This window comes from Bos javanicus, chromosome 22, assembly GCF_032452875.1.
Source record: "Bos javanicus breed banteng chromosome 22, ARS-OSU_banteng_1.0, whole genome shotgun sequence".
Taxonomy (NCBI): domain Eukaryota; kingdom Metazoa; phylum Chordata; class Mammalia; order Artiodactyla; family Bovidae; genus Bos; species Bos javanicus.
In genome coordinates, this window is record NC_083889.1 from 22,791,952 (window position 1) to 22,816,389 (window position 24,438).

Consider the following 24,438-nt stretch of genomic DNA (forward strand, 5'->3'; position numbering starts at 1 on the left):
TGGGGAACATTGACAGACAATTCCCTTTTTGTAGCTTTGATGGCATTCAGGTATATTCTTAGGTCCCTTTCTTGAAGTCCACCAGCAAGGTTAAGTAGTAAGAATTAGTATGTAGTATCTTCTATTGGGCTTCCCTGGTAGCTCAGCTAGTAAAGAATCCACCTGCAATGCAGGAGACCCTGGTTTGATTCCTGCGATGGGAAGTTCCCCTGGAGAAGGGGTAAATTACCCGCTCCAGTATTCTTGGACTTCCCTGGTGGCTGACATTCAGCTATATTCTTAGGACTGTTTCTTTAAGTCCGCCAGCAAGGTTAAGTAGTGTGAGTTAGTATGTAGTATCTCCTTTTAGAGTGGTTCTCAAACTGTAGCATGCAGCAGAACCACGAGGAAGCCCTCTTAGTTATAAAGCTCCAGTCCAGAATTTTCAGTGAAGCAGGTTAGAGGTGAGACTCAAGAATCTGAGAATTTCCCAGTGATTCTGCTGCTCATGGTTCAGAGGAAAAGTTGGCAACTGACATGCATCTGGAGAAAAGCAGAAGGGTACACATTCCACTGAAAAAGATAAGGATTGTTGCTAATGTCACCTAAGCCCTCGGAATTTTTTATTGCATGAAGGTTAAATTGAAATCAAATGGGAAGGCTGTGTTTGAGAGAATATTAGCAATTTACAGAAAATGTTTATGCTTCCTAAGGAGGAGAGTGATGGTCCTCATTTTTTGTGCCCATTTCATTGACTAATAGCAAAAGGACTTTCTGTATTCCTGCGGGTATGTACTGTCAAAACATGGTCTTTGCTCATTTCACTATTCCAATTTCAATCTGTGGATGAAAAGATCAAGGTTAGTAATAAACTAATGCCCATCATATATTAAAGAATTCTCCACCTAGTAATAGATCTTAGCTTGGCTAGTCAACTCTGTCTACTGTATAGCCTTAAATGAATGGAACATCAGAGTGGCTTCAAGAAGAGGTGAAACTCAAATTTTGAGATACTAATCTAGTGACTGATTCTCAGAGTTTGTGTGAATCAGAATTACCTACAGCAATAAGAATTATAGAGATGATTGAATTAGTATGGGGTCTGAATCTCTTACTTTTTACAGACTTCCTCAGATGAGTGTATAGAAAGAGTTGAGACCCTCTGGTTGGGAGCTATGCTTCTTAAACTATTATAATGAAGAACCAGATTTTTTTTTTAAATTCAAACATCATAGACCAATACTTTTGTAAAATACAGTAAAATTAATGAGTAAAAATGAAATTTAAAAGCAAATGCAAAATATAGACACTAGGGAATAATAGATTAAGTTCCTACCTGAGAGTTCCTGCCACAGAAAACAATTATAAAATATAGAAGCATTGAGAAGTGAACAGAAGCAAACAGATCCTGGTGGCGAGTATGAGGTTGAAGGAGGGAAAGTAGGGAGTTACCTAAAGTGAGCCCTTCACTTTTGCAGCTTTCCCCTTGTGCTGGAGATAGTTGGATTTTCATAGTTCTTGTTGTGGGGGAGGTTACATGACTATTCAACTTCCAAAATTCATCAATCTACACCTAAAATTAATGTATATATTATTGTATGTAAATTATCGTTCAGTAAAACTGTTAAAATCCATACAATAAAATAGACTTTAAAAATGAAGCGTTATATTCCAAGGAAGTTACAAAATGATGAAGAAATTAGTTTTTCAGAAAACAAATAGGTTTTTGTTATATTTATCTTCAAAATTTAATATAGAATAAAATATCAACATAAGAAGATATCTCATCTAACATCCTGGTCTTCACAGTTGAGGTGACCAAACGTTGGAATCCTTATAAATTGATCAGTGTTGTGATGAGAAATAATGTAATATTTGGCTTAGTTCTGAGGATTTTTCAAAACTGATGAATATAGGTAAATAAAATATTCATAATTCATTGTTACTATCAACTAAACTAGTAATAAAATATAATCCTCAATATTTTATTTTTATATTCAGGAAGCATACATTTACATATTCATAAACATCTCTAAATACTTGTTTTTCTCACTGAGGACTAATAACACACAAACCTACCCAGGTTTCTGGACCACATTGTGAGTAACACTGGTCTAGAGAACTGGAGTCAACCAGTTGGCCTAGACAGTAACCAAGGGTGAATTAATAACATCTGCTTTGGAGCACTGCAAGTAATTCACTGTAATTGGCCAGTATCCAGTGCTACAAAATTAAGGCTACCTAATAATTTTTGTGATGCATTCTGTTACTCAATTGAGTACATATTTGTCTCCATTAATAAACTGTAAATTGCTTGCAGGAGGCCATTACCTATTCAACTGTCTCACTTGAAGAATCTAGCACAGTCTTATAAATAGTAGCCACTCAGTATAATATTTGTAGAACTTAATGTTTGTTGAAAGAACACCAGCTGTGTTTTAGATGTTCACACCATCACTGATGAAACTGACTTACACTTAAAGCAAAGTGATATTTTCAACATGTCAAGAGTTTGATGGAGACAGACCAAAACAGAGTCATGGTTTTGACATTAATTATCAAAGAGAATAGCAAAGAAAGAAACCTTATTTGATAATACCTATGGACTGTGATGTAACAAGACAGTGACATGTAAAATTGAACACTGTGGGCTATTGCTAGAGTATATTTGACTCAGTATCATGGATAAGAAACCAAGACTGTGTCAAACAATAGCCTATAAAAGTAAGTTATGTAACTCTTTAACAGAGTAGTAAATTCTTGCCAGCAAACCAGATATTTTGCTGCTTGGAGCATGTCCATACATCAACTTGCTCTTTTATTCAGAAGATACACTTCAGAAATATACACCAAGAAAATCAATAAAGAATATAATTCAGATAGAGCTAAATCAAATGTGAAAATTGAAGGAACACTCAAGGTAAGTCTGGAAATTCACACTTTGGGAGCTGTCTTGTAACCAAGGATGTCCTTTACGTAATATGTAATGATAATATTGATTATGTTATATTTAAAGCAAGATTAGTAATCTCTGACAATATTATTTTATTGCTTAATACCATTTTATTTATTCTATTTGGCATAAGAAGGCAATTTTGAAGACCTTTGTGACTAAGATGGAATTGTCAATTGTGCAAGTGTCCTAAAACCAGCTGGCATGGGTTTCTGGAAAAATCGGACAGTCAGGGAAGAGAATGAGAGGTAGTCTGTCACAGGGAGGTGTGGTGATGCTGGAGAAGGAGAAGAGTCGTGTAAAGGCAAGCAAAGAAAACTGGAGTGACACTGGCAAAGGACATCAGAACACTAGCCCTGCCTTATTTAAAGACCCAGGGTTAGATGTATGTTTCATTCCTTCAATTCTTGGTTCATACCTTAGTTTTACCCCTGGGAAAATCTCATAATGCCTCCGTGTCTTAGCTATAAAATATACCTCTGCCTCTGTGTCTGTACTATACCTAGTATATATAAATATACTAATACATTTATATATTAGTATATATAAATATACTAATGCCTCTGTGTCTTATCTATAAAATATACCTTTTTAAGGTGAGAATTAAATAGCATTTAAAAGATTTTAAAGAATGATTTTAAGAATGTCTGACTCAGGATAACACCTACTGAGTGTTGACTTCTTGTATGGGTGGTGTTTACTTGTTTGCTTTAATTTCATTTTGTTGTGACTGGGCACATAGTATACACTAGGCATATTCATTCAACAAATAAAGTGAATAATCATGTCCTTTAAATTTTTGGCAAGTTGTATAAAGCAAAGAACTGCTGGGAGAGAAGATGATTGGCATAAAGAACAGACTCCTCTCTCCAGGTATAAATGGAGGAAAACTATAGGGAAGAAATTGATGTCTAGATACTTAATTTAAAAATAACAGAGACTTTTGTGGGAGGGAAGAGGCATTGTTCAATAGAAGTGTTAACTAAGAACCAGAAAAAGTTAAGGCAACAGGCTGCCTTAAGAACCTTCTCATTTGGAAGCATTTGAGCAGTGCAGGGGCAAAATGGGTGGGATGTCTCATAGAAGGGGTTCTGGCATTGAATCAAAGATCCTATTCTCTTTCTTGGATCTTTGATAATCTTGGAGTCTGTGTTCTCCTTGTCCTTCATTTATCTGCTATCTTTTTAACTATACCTCTTTGAATTATTTTTTGTAGGTTTTCTAGTGAATATGCGTGTGTCTGTATGTATACTTGTACCATCAACTCAGATCTATTATTGTATCACTTTATATGGAATGTAAGTGGTAGCCCTATTTACCCGTTTCTCCTCCTTCCTTTTCTCTATTTGCCATATGTATTTTTTTCATCTAGATATCATCACATTTTAAGCCCCAAACTACAATTTCATGATATTTTAATTAGAAAAGAAAAAGATAATCTGTATATTTACTCGTTTAACATTTAGGTGCTCTTAGTTCATTTTAAAGCTTCAAGGAGCACTTGTCTTCAGCCTAAAGAAGTTAATTTAGCACTTTTTGTGATGTACATTGTCTCATAACAGATCTCAATTTTCATTTAGTTAAAAATCTTTTTTGCTAAGTACAGAATTTTGAGTAGATAGTTTTTTTTTCTTTTCCTTCTAGCACTTTAAAAATGTCATTCTACTATCTTCTGGACTTCATTTTTCGGATAAAAAGTCATTAGTGAGTGATACCTGTTGTTCTACATGTAATGCTTTGTTTTCTCTGGGTGGTGTGAGGTTTTGAAGTGTTTAGATTCCAGCAATTGGATTAAGATGTGCCTCCATGTGGTTTTCGGAGAAGGCAATGGCACCCCACTCCAGTACTCTTGCCTGGAAAATCCCATGGGCGGGGGAGCCTGGTAGGCTGCAGTCCATGGGGTCATGAAGAGTTGGACATGACTGAGCGACTTCACTTTCACTTTTCACTTTCATGCATTGGAGAAGGAAATGGCAACCCACTCCAGTGTCCTTGCCTGGAGAATCCCAGGGACGGGGCAGCCTGCTGGGCTGCCGCCTGTGGGGTCGCACAGAGTCGGACACGACTGAAGCGACTTAGCAGCAGCAGCAGCCATGTGGTTTTCTTTGCACGTATCCCTCTTAGTATTTGCAGTCCTTCTTAAATCTGTAAATTTATGTCTTCAGCCACATTTTAGACAAAATATTGCCTTTATTTTAAAGTATTTTTTGTATCCCCTTTATCTTCTTTTCTGAACTCCAAGTACCTTTATGTTAGACCATTTTATTTTGTCCCATAGCTTTCTGGGGCTGTGTTTATTTTTTTCAGCCCTTTGCCCTTGCTCTTTTCTTGTGATTAAATGCTCTCTCTATATGTTTATCTTTAAGGGCACCTATTCCTACTTCTCCCCAATCTACTATTTAACCTAATTGAATTAACTCTTTTTTTTTTTAATTTTATTTTATTTTTAAACTTTACATAATTGTATTAGTTTTGCCAAATATCAAAATGAATCTGCTACAGGTATACATGTGTTCCCCATCCTGAACCCTCCTCCCTCCTCCCTCCCCATACCATCCCTCTGGGTCGTCCCAGTGCACTAGCCCCAAGCATCCAGTATTGTGCATCGAACCTGGACTGGCAACTCGTTTCATACATGATATTTTACATGTTTCAATGCCATTCTCCCAAATCTTCCCACCCTCTCCCTCTCCCACAGAGTCCATAAGACTGTTCTATACATCAGTGTCTCTTTTGCTGTCTCGTACACAGGGTTATTGTTACCATCTTTCTAAATTCCATATATATGCATTAGTACACTGTATTGGTGCTTTTCCTTCTGGCTTACTTCACTCTGTATAATAGGCTCCAGTTTCATCCACCTCATTAGAACTGATTCAAATGTATTCTTTTTAATGGCTGAGTAATACTCCATTGTGTATATGTACCACTGCTTTCTTATCCATTCATCTGCTGATGGACATCTAGGTTGCTTCCATGTCCTGGCTATTATAAACAGTGCTGCGATGAACATTGGGGTACACGTGTCTCTTTCCCTTCTGGTTTCCTCAGTGTGTATGCCCAGCAGTGGGATTGCTGGATCATAAGGCAGTTCTATTTCCAGTTTTTTAAGGAATCTCCACATTGTTCTCCATAGTGGCTGTACTAGTTTGCATTCCCACCAACAGTGTAAGAGGGTTCCCTTTTCTCCACACCCTCTCCAGCATTTATTATTTGTAGACTTTTGGATCGCAGCCATTCTGACTGGTGTGAAATGGTACCTCATAGTGGTTTTGATTTGCATTTCTCTGATGATGAGTGATGTTGAGCATCTTTTCATGTGTTTGTTAGCCCTCTGTATGTCTTCTTTGGAGAAATGTCTATTTAGTTCTTTGGCCCATTTTTTGATTGGGTCATTTATTTTTCTGGAATTGAGCTGTAGGAGTTGCTTGAATATTTTTGAGATTAGTTGTTTGTCAGTTGCTTCATTTGCTATTATTTTCTCCCATTCTGAAGGCTGTCTTTTCACCTTGCTTATAGTTTCCTTTGATGTGCAGAAGGTTTTAAGGTTAATTAGGTCCCATTTGTTTATTTTTGCTTTTATTTCCAATATTCTGGGAGGTGGGTCATAGAGGATCCTGCTGTGATGTATGTCGGAGAGTGTTTTGCCTATGTTGTCCTCTAGGAGTTTTATAGTTTCTGGTCTTACATTGAGATCTTTAATCCATTTTGAGTTTATTTTTGTGTGTGGTGTTAGAAAGTGTTCTAGTTTCATTCTTTTACAAGTGTTTGACCAGATTTCCCAGCACCACTTGTTAAAGAGATTGTCTTTAATCCATTGTATATTCTTGCCTCCTTTGTCAAAGATAAGGTGTCCATAGGTGCGTGGATTTATCTCTGGGCTTTCTATTTTGTTCCATTGATCAATATTTCTGTCTTTGTGCCAGTACCATACTGTCTTGATAACTGTGGCTTTGTAGTAGAGCCTGAAGTCAGCTAGGTTGATTCCTCCAGTTCCATTCTTCTTTCTCAAGATCGCTTTGGCTATTCAAGGTTTTTTGTATTTCCATATAAAATCAACACACAGAAATCCCTTGCGTTCCTATACACTAATAATGAGAAAACAGAAAGAGAAATTAAGGAAACAATTCCATTCACCATTGCAACGGAAAGAATAAAATACTTAGGAATATATCTACCTAAAGAAACGAAAGACCTATATATAGAAAACTATAAAACACTGGTGAAAGAAATGAAAGAGGACACTAATAGATGGAGAAATATACCATGTTCATGGATTGGAAGAATCAATATAGTGAAAATGAGTATACTACCCAAAGCAATTTATAGATTCAATGCAATCCCTATCAAGCTACCAACAGTATTCTTCACAGAGCTAGAACAAATAATTTCACAATTTATATGGAAATACAAAAAACCTCGAATAGCCAAAGCGATCTTGAGAAAGAAGAATGGAACTGGAGGAATCAACCTACCTGACTTAACTCTTTATTTTAATGGATTCAAAATTCATTTTGTTCTTTTGTATACTTGCTATTTCTCTGCTGAGATTGCTTATTCGTTTATTTACTAAGTGCATATTTTCCTTTATTTCCTTATGTAACCTTTAGCATAGTTACATTAGCTATCTCTTTATTTTTCACTGGAGGGTAATTGCTCTACAGTGTTGTGTTGATTTCTGTCTAAAATGACGTGAATTTGCCATCAGTATACATATATTCCTTCCCTCTTGAGCCTCTCTTCCAACCCTGGCACCTGTCCCACCCCTCTAGGTCATCACAGAGCCCTAGTCTGAGCTCCCTGTATTATACAGCAACTTCCAACTAGCTATCTGTTTTACATATGGTAAAACATTGCTCATTTTAAATCATAAAAACCTATTTGCCCATATTTTTAAATTTTATTCATATGAAAGTATATAAAAGTAGAAATACAAAGTAGATTTTATTTACTATGTTGCTTGATTTATACCTTTTAAATATTTATATGATATATGGCTTTCCTTTTTTCTGAGGCCTTGAATAAAGGGATTATAGAAAATAAGGTTGAAGGCATTAGCCAAATTATAGATGAATGAAATTTTAGGTCATTCCAGATTCAAATATTATTTTAAGACTATATTGACTTATGCAAATATTGGAGCTGTTTTGTACCCATATTTTGTAAAGAATGATCTTGTAGGAAGTGTGAATGAAAGATTTGAGAAAAATAGGATTAGAGAAGGAACAAGGGCAAGACACAGTGTGAAATAGTAAAGGATCTGAGTAGTGACAATGTAAATGTGAATTTTAGAAAGAAGAACAAGAAAATGCTTTTAAGGAAGAACTTATGTATGTTCCTGAGAAATATGTTATGAAACTTTGACAGTCTGGGCTGGAGATATCATTAAATAAGAAAGTAGATTTTATCAAATTGCTACCTTGTTGTAAAGGCATCAGTTCAGTTGCTCAGTCATGTCTGATTCTTTGCGACCCCGTGGACTGCAGCACATCAGGCTTCCCTGTCCATCACCAACTCCTGGGGCCTGTTCAGACTCATGTCCATTGAGTCAGTGATGCCATCAAACCCTCTTATCTTCTGTCGTCCCTTCTCCTCCCACCTTTAATATTTCACAGCATCAGGGTCTTTTCCAGTGAGTTGGTTATTTGCAACAGGTGACCAAAGTATTTGGAGTTTCAGCTTGAGCATCAGTCTTTCCAATGAATATTCAGGACTGATTTCCTTTAGGATGGACTGGTTGGATCTCCTTACAGTCCAAGGGACCCTCAAGAGTCTTCTCCAATGCCACAGTTCAAAAGCATCAATTCTTCGGTGCTCAGCTTTCTCTATAGTCCAACTCTCACACCCATACGTGACTACTGGAAAAACCATAGCTTTGGCTAGACAGACATTTCTTGGCAAAGTAATGTCTCTGCTTTTTAATATGCTGTCTAGGTTGGTCATAACTTTCCTTCCAAGGAGCAAGCGTTTTTTAATTTCATGGCTGCAGTCACCATCTGCAGTGATTTTGGAGTTCAAGAAAGTAAAATCTCTCAGTTTCCACATCTGTTTGCCATCATGTGATGGGACCAGATGCCATGATCTTAGTTTTCTGAATGTTGAGTTTTAAGCCAACTTTTTCACTCTCCTCTTTCACTTACATCAATAGGCTCTTTAGGTCTTTGCTTTCTGCCATAGGGTGGTGTCATCTGCATATCTGAGGTTATTGATATCTCTCCCGGCAATCTTGATTCCAGCTTGTGCTTCCTCCAGCCCAGCGTTTCTTATGATATACTTTCCATATAAGTTAAATAAGCAGAGTGACTATATACAGCCTTGATTCCTTTTCCTATTTGGAACCAGTCTGTTGTTCCATGTCTAGTTCTAACTGTTGCTTCCTGACCTGCATACAGGTTTCTCAAGAGGCAGGTCAGGTGGTCTGGTATTCCCATCTCTTTCAGAATTTTCCACAGTTTATCGTGATCCACGCAGTCAAAGGCTTTGGCATAGTCAATAAAGCAGAAATAGATGTTGTTCTGGAACTCTCTTGCTTTTTTGATGATCCAGCAGATGTTGGCAATTTGATCTCTGGTTCCTCTTTTCTAAAACCAGCTTGAACATCTGGAAGTTCATGGTTCATGTATTGCTGAAGCCTGGCTTGGAGAATTTTAAGCATTACTTTAGCAATACTTGGAGAATTTTAAGCATAGCGTGTGAGATCATATGGTGGTTCTATTTGTAATTTTTTGAAGAACGTCCTTAGTGTTTTCTGTAATGGCTGTACAATTTGCATTTCCACCAAGAGTGCACAAGTATTCCATTTTCTCCGTATCCTTACCAACACTTGTGATTTCTTATCTTTTTGATCAAATCATTCTAACAGGTGAAAGTGAAAGTGAACATGGCTCAGTCGTGTCCCACTCTTTGCAACCCCATGGTCTATAGAGTCCATGAGTGGGTGGCCTTTCCATTCTCCGGGGAATCTCTCCAACCTAGGGATTAAACCCGGGTCTCCTGCATTGCAGGCAGATTCTTTACCATCTGAACCACAAGGGAAGCCCTCTAATGGATGAAGTGATAACTATTTTTTTTTTTTTTTTGCATTTTCATAATGATTGGTGACTTTTAGCACATTTTTATGTATATGTCAGGTATTTGAATATTTTATTTGGAAAAATAGCTGTTCAGGTCCTTTGCTCATTTTTTAAATTGGATTATTTGTGTGTGCGTGTGTGCGTGCTTGCACTTGAGTTGCTTCTTTTCCCAGTATGTTTTGGATATTAAACCTGGAGAAGTTAGGTTGTTTGCAGACACTTTCCCATTCTGTAGGGAAAATTTTTTTCCCATTCTGCCTTTTCTTCTTGTTGATTATTTGTTTTACTGTGAAGAGGCTTTTTAGTTTGAGATATTTTCCATTTTTGTTTCTGTTATTTGCACTTTTGGTATTGGTTATTTTTAAATGGTTTCCTGCTGATTGGATATTTCAAGCTCAGCCTAAATTAATTTCCTTTTCTCTTGATTATGTGCCATGTTTTCTTGTTTCTGTGTATATCTAAATTTTGGATTTTATATTTGATTTTTTCAATGATGGAGAAGCTCTGTGTTCTATTATATTCTGATGAATATTGAAAACAAAATTAGCAGTCAACTTGACTAAACCCCTATCTCTTTTGTAATTTTAGTAGCTGGAATCTCTGTGCAGCTCTTTTGGCTTAGTTGGGCTCCTTGGAGTCTGATCGGTTCATGGTGGAGACTTGGGCAGAGTTTATGCCTGGAATATGGAATTTTCCCTCTCTGACTGTATTTCCTTAGTAGCATTCTCACTGACTTGTGGCATCTCTAACTTTATCCTTTGGGTCTTCTTGACAGTAAAACTGCAGGCTTATATCTGAGTTGTAGTACCTCACATGGTGTTGACTAGGGTCTGTCCTCTGATAGGAAAAATATATTAATACAAACAGAATCCTTTGTGTGTAGTTACCTTTTTGCAAGTTCATGTTCCTTCCTGTTCCTCCTCCCCCTACCCCGCCCTCCTTCTCCAACAGTTGGTCTAGGCTTTGCTGTTCTCCAGTGCCTTCAGGTAGTTTTACTCAGAGTTTATAGCTTTTCTCTGTAGTCTAATAGAAACTACACCACTGTAACTGGAGGCAAAATTATCTCAATATACTTGAAAAGATGAGGATAACATTGCTTTATAGTATTGGTTTTCATTAATCCACAAATCTGTGATTGAAGGAAGATTTCCCTCTTTATATTGTCATGGGGGTTACTCAGAATAGAATAAATATGGATCCATAATCCAGACTGATCAACGTTAAAATGAGAGAGCAAAGCATATGTAATGATACTGCATCTGACACTAATTCTGCCACTTTCCAAATCTGTGATTTGCTTTCATGGTATGGACTATATTTTTACATAAGATAATTACAGCCAAAGTATTATAATGAAAGTGATACATAATGTGGCACTACCATAAACTTCAGCAACCAAGAACAATATGAAATAGTTTAGCATCGACTACTCTGCTTTTATTAAGAAAATTCGTCTTCTGTTATGATTTTTTTTTTTTTTAGCTTAAAATGGCATCCTAAGAAAATAAATCAAGCTCAAAAGTACTCATTGGTTTCCTTAGGAACATAATGATAGTATAGAAATTTACCTAAATAAGGGTAGGGACTCAGAAAATAATTTTTATAATTACCTGATTAATTCTGAAATTCTTACCATTAGAACATAGCAGGACAGCTCCCAAGCTACATTTAATTTAGAGGTGGCCATTTTGTGGAAAACTGAATCAGCCTCTTTCTGTCACGTGTTTACAATGATGCTAGCTGAGATTTGGAAATAGTGCAAGAATGGAAAAATCTTATGTTACAGATGTCTCCTGGATCTAACTCAGGGATGAGAGATGGGTTTAGCAGTCATCATATCTTTCCTTGATTTTTAAAAAATACCTTAATGTATAAACCTATAACAAAGTCCATGACAAATGCTTTTCTTCTATAGTCTATTTGACTCCATAAATTTATTTTGGAATGAGGTAGAAAATAGGAAAAAAAATACATGTTTGTGCTCTAAAGTAAATGGTGATAAGTGGTCCCACTGCACTAACAAAATAAATGAGACTGTGACAGTAGGGGAATTCGAGCTATTCCTTTTATCTTAAACAAATGCCATTTGAGAGAAAGCAAAAGGGTTTGCTTTTTTCCCTTGTTTTTCTTCTTCTCAGTATAATTTGCTGTGTTCTTAGGACTGATTATTTCAAAATTGCACAAATAGATTTGTAATAAGAATGTCATTACAAAAAACAATCATTGCAATCTGGACAGTTGTTGGCCTCTAGGTTGTCTCCATTCTGACTAGATTAATGACTTTGTATTGATTTTTTTGGTGTGTGTTGCTGTATTTAAAACATGATAATCTGCTGTTATATTGATCATCTTTTTTCATTAAAAATGTGAAATTACTTTCCAGAGAAGTTATAAACATAGATGTTTTCAGTATCTTCATGTAAATGCTAAAATCTTAAAGACTGTACTAAATGAGATTTAGAAGTTCCTACAAGGACACATTTATTGTTGCTTTTTTTTTTTTGTTTGTAAAGCCGCCAAACTAAATGCTTTTATCAAAACTCTTTTGGGGGAATCCATCTTCATGATAGCTACGCCTTAGGAAAAGATACTGAAAATCAAATGAACAGGCTTTTCTTGGGGAGCAGTCACCAACTTATGCAATGAAAATATTCAATTAAATGATACACTTAACCATTTCATGTTTAGTTAAATGATAGTGAAACATCCAGAAGCAAGCCATAAGCAGTCTGTCATTTGGTTAGAGGTATACACTCGAATTACATTTGTTCAGTCCTGGTTTCATCAGTAACTGAATGGCAGTAGGCAACTCCCCCAACCTCCCTGGACTTTAGCTATTTACCTATGAAATGGGATTAATATTAATACTACCCACCACACAATGCCATTGGGGGGTTAAATACATTAATATATGTAGAGAGCATAAAACATGATGATGATTTATAAATGTTGGCTCTGATTATTAGAGGCAAGTCCAGAAGACAGCTGTGGAAAAACACTGTTCTCTTAAGGGTCAGTTTTCTTTACAAGGATTAAGCATGGGACCTGCTACACAGTCAGTTACTTCTAAACATGAGCCAGAACTAACTATAAGTCAGAATGCATCAGTTTCGAATGCATCAGTTTCACTTGGGGCATTAAAAGAAAAAATCACACGAGTTTACCTGTATTATCTTGGCTGGATTTCTTTTGTTTACTTTCCATATCACTGTGATTCTCCTTAGTTTTGACTGTGAGATTCAAGATACAGGTGCTTCAGGGAAAACTTTAACCTTTTCTTTGTCTTTTTCTCTTTAATCCATTCCATATGTCCTGGAAAATAAAGGACAGTAACCTTAGGTAACTCAGATAGCTCAGTGGTATGAAAGACTGATTTTAAAAATTGTCCTATGGGACTCAAGGCACAATATTGTACTTTGAAAAAAGTCGGTTCTTTTAAAGAACAAATTGATCAACAGATAAAAGACAAAAGTGATAAAAAGGAATTTTGAAGTTCTACCTGAAAGGATCTGCAATTGTTTAATGTTTAACTTAGAGGGAAAAAAAAAAAAAGCAACTCTGTGCCAGGTAAAGTTAGGACTTGAGAAGAAAGAAACCAAGAAGCTATATTGATGCACAAAGACTTTTCCTAAATTGGCTGGATTTCTCTAGAGCCACTTCATTACTTGGCATCCCACATGGCTTATGTATTCAGTGTAGACTGTGTGATTTCACACTTATTGATGTATTCATTTGTTCTCAAGTATATGGAGAGAGAGCTCATCACAGAGGAAAAACTGCGAGTGACCTGTGAAATCCAAGGAGTTTTAGCTCTGCTTCTGATTCTCAAACTTGTTAGTTCAGTTGTTCAGTCCTCGTCTCTTATCTACAATGAGAAAAAAAAAAAAACCTATCTCCCCCAGATGAGAGGTCTCGATGAAATAGTGAGTGAATAGACGTGTCTCATACAGAGTAGACACTCAACAGTTGGATATCAGTGTTCGATCCCATTATCCCAAACTTTTCCCATAAACTGCATCCGGTAAATATTTGAGGCTTTCTGGGCCAAATGGTCTTTGTTATAACTTACCACTATTGTTACAGCATAAAAGCAGCCTTTAGGTTCTATATAAAAAAGTTGGTTGCATCCCAGTAAAACTTTATGGATTTTGAATTTTGCATTTTGTGTCATTTTCACGAGTCATAGAATATTAGTCTTCTTTTGACTTTTTTCAAATATTGAAAATTTAAAAGTCATTCTTCAACAGACAGTATAAAAACAAGTGGCAGAATGTAGTTTGCTGGCTGCATTACTCAGAAAATTACAGACTACAAAATGAAATTCAGAATTGTAACAGTGGCATATTTTTGTGACACTGTGAAAATTAAAAGATGCATTTGGGGAAATAATGAGAAATAAGACTGGGTGAGAGAGATCTATAGGCTGAGGTGAGATTTTGAGTAAACACATAGAAAACAGAAAACTGTTTAAAGCTTTGAGCAGAGCCCTTTCTGTATGGTGTCTGGGGAAAACAGATCTGGCACATGGCAAGTGAAGAGACCTCTGCAAAGTGAGCCAGCTCGACGGTGCCTGTTAACTGGGCCTTGAGGTGGTGAGCAGCGGGGACGGAGAAGTAGATCATTTTCCAAGCTATCTGTTTTGCCTTTATTTTTCTCCAGAAAGTAGTGTAGAGCAAGTACTCAATTACTGCCTTTTTTTTTTTTTATGTCAATAAATTTTGTTTTGTTTCTTTTTTAAATTTTATTTTATTTTTAAACTTTACAATATTGTATTAGTTTTGCCAAATATCGAAATGAATCCGCCACAGGTATACCCGCGTTCCCCATCCTGAACCCACCTCCCTCCTCCCTCCCCTACCCTCCCTCTGGGTCGTCCCAGTGCACCAGCCCCAAGCATCCAGTACCGTGCATCAAACCTGGACTGGCGACTCGTTTCAAACATGATATTATACATGTTTCAATGCTATTCTCCCAAATCTCCCCACCCTCTCCCTCTCCCACAGAGTCCATAAGACTGATCTATACATCGGTGTCTCTTTTGCTGTCTCGTACACAGGGTTATTGTTACCATCTTTCTAAATTCCATATATATGCATTAGTACACTGTATTGGTGTTTTTCTTTCTGGCTTACTTCACTCTATATAATAGGTTCCAGTTTTATCCATCTCATTAGAACTGATTCAAATGTATTCTTTTTAATGGCTGAGTAATACTCCATTGTGTATATGTACCATAGCTTTCTTATCCATTCATCTGCTGATGGGCATCTAGGTTGCTTCCATGTCCTGGCTATTATAAACAGTGCTGCGATGAACATTGGGGTACATGTGTCTCTTTCCCTTCTCACTCACTGTCTGTTTGACAGTCCATCTGGGTAGATGGTAAGCACAGTGTTGGCTGCAGCTGAAGCCCCCTTTGAATTCAAAGTATTTGTTCATTTCTTCATTGAGTTCGTCTAACATGTTCGGCATCTTACTAAGTCCCAAGATGCAAAAATATATAAAGTGTGCATCCTGTACAAGTCTCACAGGATGGTTAAGAGATCAGTATCTCAGCAGGCTCACCTTCAAGCTGTATAAACAAGGGCAAGTACACCTCTGTAGCTCACATTGCCCTTCTGTTATAAAGCCATCTGATATAGTAGCTGCTCTTGAGACTTGGGCAAGGTGTTGGACAGGGAGGTAGTGAAGGGGATCAGAAGGCCTGAAGCTGCCTAGAAAGTGAGGGCAGCCTTGCCAGCAGACACCCAGGCACCCTTCAAGGGGGAGGAGTGAGAGATAAACAGGAGGACTGCCCAGGGGTAGGATGGAGGGTGCTCTCCATGAGGGAACAAGCCTCAGCTGTCAGATTTATTATTTAAACGATTAAAGGTAATTTGCACATTTACATAATATACAAATAAAATGTAGCTAGGGTTCTGCATTTTATTGAATAAATTATGTAGAACTGATCTCTTTAAAAGTTCAAAGTCTGAATTACTTCAGTTTTAAAGATAAAGCTGTGCCTCATAAATTTTTATTTCCACTAGGCTTCCAACAAGTCTATTACAACATTGGCTAAGTGTCCACGGATAATAGACTGCTTGCTAGTGAAATAATGTGTGATAAGATAGCATCTTTTAAAATAGCATCCTACTTATCTGTTTCTACAAAGATATTGGTAATTCTACCAAAATACTGATGAAACAGATTTTCATCTCAGATTTTTTTTTTTACCTCTATTAGATAACACATTCAAATTTGCTAAATATTGGCACCTCTATATCTGAGTTTCTCTCAAACATTGAGGGCAGATGTCTTAATCACACATGGTAGTGCTCAAATCTGGCCATAAATTATGTTTTACAAGCTCATGAGACACTGTGTCCTTTTTCTGTCATTCTTCAAATTAGTGACATAGTGGGAACAGTGTACTATAGACTCAGACATGCCCGTGTTCAAATCCAGGCTGTTTTTCAATAAGCTGAGAGCTTGAGCAAGTCTTTTAAACAACTTTTCATGTTCATCTTGTCCAAGATTGGAGTAGCCCAACTGTGCCTAGTGTGCAAGACTATTGTGATGATTCAAGACAGTGTGTGTGAAATGCCTACGGGGCACAGTTTCTAGTACAGAGCAGATTTTCTCGAAATGGTGAGCATTCTTGTCATTGTCATCCTCATTATCGTCATTCACTATTACAAATAGTAATTTCTCTGAGTCATTACAAGTTCATGTTGGCCACTGACCACCTGGTTGAGAATCATAATTTACAGATTCCTTGGTACACATGCTGCTCAAACATTTTCTCAGTCTCTGAGCATCCTGTCCCATGCTACATGGGAGTGAAAGAGGGGATGAGCAAAGGAAATCTTTCTTGTTTCCAGCTGCCGGATTAAAGTTTTCTATAAAAATGTTCAGGTTATAACTAAGTACCTATAAATATTCCCCTATTATGGATGAAGGGATTCAAGGGAGAGATGAGAACCAACTTGATAATGATTATTTTAATCTTCTAGTCTTCCAAATTAGACCCTCCAGTAGAGCATTTTGTCACTTGAAAATAAGGACCACTGCCCTAGACAAAAACTTCACAGAAATTCCTGAAATAGTTTCTCAGTACATTTCTGTCATCTTACTCCTCCCTTTACCAATCCATCCCACACACACCTGCCAGAACAATCTTCCATAAATACTCTTTTCTTTGTATCTCATCCTTGTTCTGTAATCTACAATGCCTCCCTGTTGTTTTTCTGTATAGTAATTCAGAATTCCAGTGTCACCATCAGCCTTTCCTATTCCTTCTTTTCCTACTTTATATCCAATTATTCCTTCATAAAACAAATCAGTTCTAAATAAGCCAATTAATTTGGCCAGGAAACTTCCTGAATCCACCCTTCTCTACATCTTCATAACTGTCCTAACATTCACTTCGCCTGTTCCCAGAATCAAATTAGTTGTTACTTTCTACAAAATACGAGCCAGAACTTGGGCCCAAGTAGTCATTTTTTAGTTCCTGCCTCTTTCTCTCTGTTTTTCACAACTGGACCCTCTGATATTTCCCTGGTAGGTCCTCACTGGAATATGGATTAACTAATTAATCCTTCCCCTGGAGCATTGGTATGGGAATTTCAAGGTGACAAATCTTTGCATCTTGATCACTTTCAGCTTCGTACCCAGAGTATCTACTACCACCATCCATTTTCAGAGGACTTTTGTCAACGTTCATTGGGAAGAAGCAGGGGCAAATTGATAGAGGTAAAGAATTTCTGATTGCCAACCCTAAGCCACCTTCAGGACCAGAATCACAGTTTCAAGGATGAAGCTAGTTAGCTCCTTAGAGTCCTGCTTACATAAGAATCCATTAGGGCCACAGTAAGTTCCAGGAAGCTATCTAAGGCACTTGACTCAACCTTCCACTGTGTACCATGTTGGTTCTGCTGACTGAACTAAGCATGCCTTGCTTCTCCTCCTTATCTCCTCTCATACACACATCCTAAGAATGGAGCCCTGCCATGAATTCTAGATCTGCATTGGGATTCCAAGACACATAGCTAGTGCTTGCTCATGCCTGTCCCCATTGCTAGATCAGATCCCTTGGCCTTCACTTGCTGAATGCAGTAGTGGTAGATTCTCTGTCTTTTTGTCCTGTACTAATTGACAAAAAAATAACTTTTTTCACTGTTATAAGCACTCTTTTCCCCAAAGTGTTTAATCTTTGAGAAATCAAACACAAAGTAATTCAGAGATGACATTGAAAATAAAAGTTCTGACAGTTGGTTTGGAGTGGATATCCTAATTTGGTTTTCTTATAATGATCTCGTAAATTGTTCACTTTCATTGAAAATGTACATCACATCAGCAAAATGTCTGGGAAATACAGAGCCCTGAGAATCGATTCATCGCCAAAGATCTTCTACTTTATGAAATTTTGAAAGCACATCTGCCGTTGAATTCTTAGTTTCTTCCTGAAAAGCAGATCTCCATTGCCCCTTTGATGTGCTTTACTTGCTTTCTCAGAAGATGAGAGGGAAATATTAATTCAGTCAGCAAATACTTACTGAGTACCTACTATGTGTAATTGAATTTACTCCAGTAGGGAAAACTCTCTTTAGGTCTAAACTAGAAGATTGCCAGTTATTTAATGGTATTTTATGTTTTTATATCCAAATTATGTTTTAACTAACCACAGCCTTGGAGTCCAGTAGTCCCTACAGACAAATTAGTTTATTTCTTTCCCAAGTGGATCAAGGAGTCCTGATTTTCCATCCATCCCTACTGGCTCCCTGTTGCCTTAAGGCTAATAAGTAACAAAGATTTCTTTATTCATTAGTTTATCCCAAACCAATTCATGTTTCCAAATCTCAGAACCATAGACTTGAAAACCTGGAAGGTGCACGCTTTTGAAACCATCCCTGAAATTGATATCCAGTGAAGAATAGTGATTTGGCCAAGGACAATCAAGCCTGCTAAACCCTTACCTTTATGTTCCTTTGTCAAACATCAGATTCCTGTTTTCTGAATGTAACTTAATTTGTTTTTCTATTTTTTTTTAATTTTATTTTTTAACTTTACAATATTGTATTGGTTTTGCCATGTATGAAAATGAGTCCACCACAGGTATACCTGTGTTCCCCATCCAGAACCCTCCTTCCTTCTCCCTCCCCATACCATCCCTCTGGGTCGTCCCAGTGCACCAGCCCCAAGCATCCAGTATCGTGCATCGAACCTGGACTGGCGACTCGTTTCATATATGATATTATACATGTTTCAGTGCCATTCTCCCAAATCTTCCCACCCTCTCCCTCTCCCACAGAGTCCAAAAGACTGTTCTATACATAAGTGTCTCTTTTGCTGTTTCGTATATAGGGTTATCGTTACCATCTTTCTAAATTCCATATATATGCGTTAGTATACTGTATTGGTGTTTTTCTTTCTGGCTTACTTCACTCTGTATACTTATTTTTAGAAGACATGATAGAAATTGTCAAGGTATTTCAAGTACAATTTTTTTAATGTAGCTAGAAAGAGAGTGAGTTTATTAATTAAAATATTATATATAATAATGCATGACACCATATATCTTTTTTCAAGCATTGTGCTGATTCAAAATATTTAAATCATGAAGGCATTTCTGGGATGGGTTAGGAAAATCTTTGTGGCTAGTGATAAGTGACTATCCAAGGAAACATGCTTCAGTCACACACTTAGGGGACTGAACAGTGTCTCCTGGTAATTAAAACTGTTCTTGGCTTTTGAGTCAGGGAGAACTGGTTACAAATCCCAATTTTCTGGTTGTTTGATTCTCAGCAGTTTACTCAACCTTTGTAAGTTTCCAACACCTCAACTGAATGGTGAAGATAATAATACACTTACCTCCTAGTTGTGGAGATTCACGCATGCAGAGTGCTTAGAATCTTTCCTGAGATTTCATGAACATTCACATCGTAGCTTTAAAAAAATATATGCATACCAAAAGGAAGTACTCAAGTTTCTGTGGAAAACTTTTTGCCACTTTCAGATTGGCTCCAGTTTGTATCGGGGCTGGCACATTCTCTTTTGCAGCACCGCATGCACGTGTTGCTAGTCAAAACTTGTGCTGGGTTCCTTTGCAAGTATTCTCAGGTTGCTATATGGTTGCCAGTGCAACCAGACAGCAAGCGTCATAAAGGCCAGTATTACATTTCTTGTTTGCTTCTTTCTTACTTTACCCCTCCTTCCCTCCCTCTCTTCCTTCTTCTTTTTTTCCCATTTGGTGCTTAATAAATGCTTATTGCTTGTCCAACTGGCCATTTAGAGTAAAATAATTCCTGAACACTCTTCAGCCTTTCCACAGAAAGCTAGATGACGTAGATATAACAGAACTCAAGAAACAGTAGGAACCACTTGAATTAGTTCCACAGTTGAAGGAAAAGGCATTCCTGAAGGAAAATCCTTTTAAAATCACATGTTTAATCTCACACAAGCCAATTTAAGTTCCCCCAAGCCGTTTTTATCTGTGTACTGACCGCTTTCCATCTGAGAATTTAATGTGCAGTCAAAAAGTGAACAGGATGTCAGTTCCTCTGCATTTCTTTGGCATAATGAATGCTGTCGTGTTTGCAGGGAAAAAATGTTGGTAAACTATGAATGAGATTTTAATTGTGATAAGGTAATTTATCAGAAAAAATTATGGCATGGGGAAGAATACAGATGTTTCCTTCATACACTTCACTCTTTAATCACAATGACAAACTCAGTAGAAAGCTGCCTGTATTGTTTAGCCCTTTAATAATGTATGCTCACTCTGGTGGCCACAAGGAGATGAAAGCACTATGTGATTTGGAAGAGTGAGGGGTCAGGAGTGTATGAAGTCTAATAAGTCATCCAGAAGTTGGAAATGAAACCTTTTTATGTGTATTTGTGCCTGAAGTATGTCATTAACTGATTGGAATTTTATACCTGGTGCTAAGATTTTGGGGAAAACTATCAATTTGAGAGAAGTTGATTATCAGAGGCCAAAAGTAAAATTTGAAGACTAGTGCTCAGTGTATATATTTAGTTTGAAAAATTGGCCTGATAGCATATTCAAAAGCAGAGACATTACTTTGCCAACAAAGGTTTGTTTAGTCAAGGCTATGGTTTTTCCTATGGTCATGTATGGATGTGAGAATTGGACTGTGAAGAAGGCTGAGCGCCCAAGAATTGATGCTTTTGAACTGTGATGTTGGCGAAGACTCCTGAGAGTCCCTTGGACTGCAAGGAGATCCAACCAGTCCATTCTAATGGAGATCAGCCCTGGATATTGTTGGAAGGAATGATGCTAAAGCTGAAACTCCAGTACTTTGGCCACCTCATGTGAAGAGTTGACTCATTGGAAAAGACTCTGATGCTGGGAGGGATTGGGGGCAGGAGGAGAAGGGGACGACAGAGGATGAGATGGCTGGATGGCATCACTGACTCGATGGACGTGAGTCTCAGTAAACTCTGGAAGTTGGTGATGGACAGGGAGGCCTGGCGTGCTATGATTCATGGGGTCACAAAGAGTCAGACACGACTGAGCGACTGAACTGAACATTTTTAATGAGTTCAGTTCGGTTGCTCAGTTATGTCTGACTCTGTGACCCCATGGACTACACCACGACAGGCCTCCTTGTCCATCAAAGACTCCTGGAGTTCACTCAAATTCATGTCCATTGAGTCAGTGATGCCATACAACCATCTCATCCTCTGTCGTCCCCTTCTCCTCCTGCCTTCAATCTTTCCCAGCATCAGGATCTTTTCAAATGAGTCAGTTCTCCACATCAGGTGGCCAAAGTATTGGAATTTCAGCTTTAGCATCAGTCCTTCCAATGAATATTCAGGACTGATTTCCTTTAAGATGAACTGGTTGGATCTCCTTGCAGTCCAAGGGACTCTCAAGAGTCTTCTCCAACACCACAGTTCAAAAGCATCAATTCTTTGGTGCTCAGCTTTCTTTATAGTCCAACTCTCACATCTATGCATGACTACTGGAAAAACGATAGCTTTGACTAGACAGACATTTGTTGGCAAAGTAATGTCTCTGCTTCTGAATATGCTGTCTAGGGTGGTCATAACTTTTCTTCCAAGGAGCAAGCGTCTTTTAATTTCATGGCTGCAATCACCATCTGCAGTGATTTTGGAGCCCCCCAAAATAAAGTCTGCCACTGTTTCCACTGTTTCCCCATCTATTTCCCATGAAGTGATGGGACCAGATGCCATGATCTTAGTTTTTCTGAATGTTGAGTTTTAAGCCAACTTTTTCACTCTCCACTTTCACTTTCATTAAGAGGCTCTTTAGGTCTTCTTCACTTTCTGCCATAAGTGTGGTGTCATCTGCATATCTGAGGTTATTGATATTTCTCCTGGCAATCTTGATTCCAGCTTGTGCTTCATCCACTCCAACAATTTTCATGATGGACTCTGCATGTAAGTTAAATAAGCAGGGTGTCAATATACAGCCTTGACGTACTCCTTTTCCTATTTGGAACCAGTCTGTTGTTCCATGTCCAGTTCTAACTGTTGCGTCTTGACCTGCATACACGTTTCTCAAGAGGCAGGTCAGGTGATGTGGTATTCCCATCTCTTGAAGAATTTTCCACAGTTTGTTGTGATCCACGCAGTCAAAGGTTTTGGTGTAGTCAATAAAGCAAAAGTAGAATTTTTTCTGGAACTCTTTTCCTTTTTCGATGATCCAGTAGATGTTGGCAATTTGATCTCTGGTTCCTCTGCCTTTTCTAAATCCAGCTTGAACATCTGGAAGTTCACAGGTCATGTACTGTTGAAGCTTGACTTGGAGATTTTTGAGCATTACTCTACTAGCGTGTGAGATGAGTGTAATTGTGTGATAGTTTGAGCATTCTTTGGCATTGCCTTTCTTTGGGATTGGAATGAAAACTGACATTTTCCAATCTTGTGATCACTTCTGAGTTTTCCAGATATTCTGGCATATTGAGTGCAGCACTTTCACAGTATCATCTTTTAGGATCTGAAATAGTTCAACTGAAACTTCATCACCTCCACTAACTTTGTTCATAGTGATGCTTCCTAAGGCTCACTTGACTTCACATTTCAAGATGTCTGGCTCTAGGTGAGTGATCACACCATTGTGATTATCTGGGTAGTGAAGATCTTTTTTGTACAGTTCTTCTGTGTATTCTTGTCACCTCTTCTTAATATCTTCTGCTTCTGTTAGGTCCATACCATTTCTGGCTTTATTGTGCTGATCTTTGCATGAAAAGTTCTCTTGGTATCTCTAATTTTCTTGACGAGATCTCTTGTCTTTCCCATTCTACTGTTTTTCTCTATTTCTTTGCATTGATTAATGAGGAAGGCTTTCTTATCTCTCCTTGCTGTTCTTTGGCACTCTGCATTCAAATGGGTATATCTTTCCTTTTCTCCTTTGCCTTTCGCTTGTGTTCTTTTCTAAGCTATTTGTAAGGCCTGGTCAGATAACATTTTACCTTTTTGCATTTCTTTTTCTTGGTGATGGTGTTGAATACTGACTCCTGGACAGTGTCCCAAACCTCCATCTGTAGTTCTTCAGGCATTGTGTCTGTCAGATCTAGTCCCTTGAATCTGTTTCTCACCTTCACTATATAATCATAAGAGATTTGATTTAGGTCATACCTGAATGGTCTAGTGGTTTTCCCTACTTTCTTCAATTTAAGTCTGAATTGGGCAATAAGGAGTTCATGATCTGAGCCAGTCAGCTCCCGGTCTTGTTTTTGCTGACTGTATAGAGCTTCTCCATCTTTGGCTGCAAAGAATATAATCAATCTGATTTTGGTGTTGACCATCTGGTGATGTCCATGTGTAGAGTCTTCTCTTGTGTTGTTGGAAGAGGGTGTTTGTTATGACCAGTGCATTTTCTGGGCAAAACTCTATTAGTCTTTGCCCTGCTTCATTGTGTATTCCAAGACCAAATTTGCCTGTTACTCCAGGTGTTTCTTGACTTCCTACTTTTGCATTCCAGTCCCCTATAATGAAAAGGACATCTTTTTTCGGTGTTAGTTCTAAAAGGTCTTGTGGGTCTTCATAGAATCGTTCAACTTCAGCTTCTTCAGCGTTACTGGTTGGGGCATAGACTTGGATTACTGTGATATTGAATGGTTTGCCTTGGAAACGAACAGAGATCATTCTGTCGTTTTTGAGATTGTATCCAAGTACTGCATTTCCGGACTCTTGTTGACCATGATGGCTACTCCATTTCTTCTGAGGGATTCCTGCCCACAGTAGTAGATATAATGGTCATCTGAGTTAAATTCACCTATTCCAGTCCGTTTTAGTTGGCTAATTCCTAGAATGTCGATTTTCACTCTTTGCATCTCCTGTTTGACCACTTCCAATTTGCCTTGATTCATGGACCTAACATTCAAGATTCCTATGGAATATTGCTCTTTACAGCATTGGACCTTGCTTCTATCACCAGCTCAGTAAATCCTTAATCTAATTTTC

General features: G+C 37.7%; 2 long non-coding RNA genes across 2 annotated transcripts in view; one reads left to right on the top strand and one right to left on the bottom strand.

The window, feature by feature from the left end:
• Window positions 1–24,438, top strand: part of LOC133235198 (uncharacterized) — a 306,595-nt gene that overhangs the window by 32,870 nt on the left and 249,287 nt on the right. The window lies entirely within an intron of this gene.
• LOC133235196 (uncharacterized) lies at window positions 579–20,248 on the bottom strand. Its single transcript, XR_009732472.1, has 4 exons — window positions 19,858–20,248; window positions 13,170–13,317; window positions 1,432–1,552; window positions 579–819 (listed from the first exon to the last, which is right to left on the bottom strand). It is a non-coding gene; the product is annotated as an uncharacterized LOC133235196 (long non-coding RNA).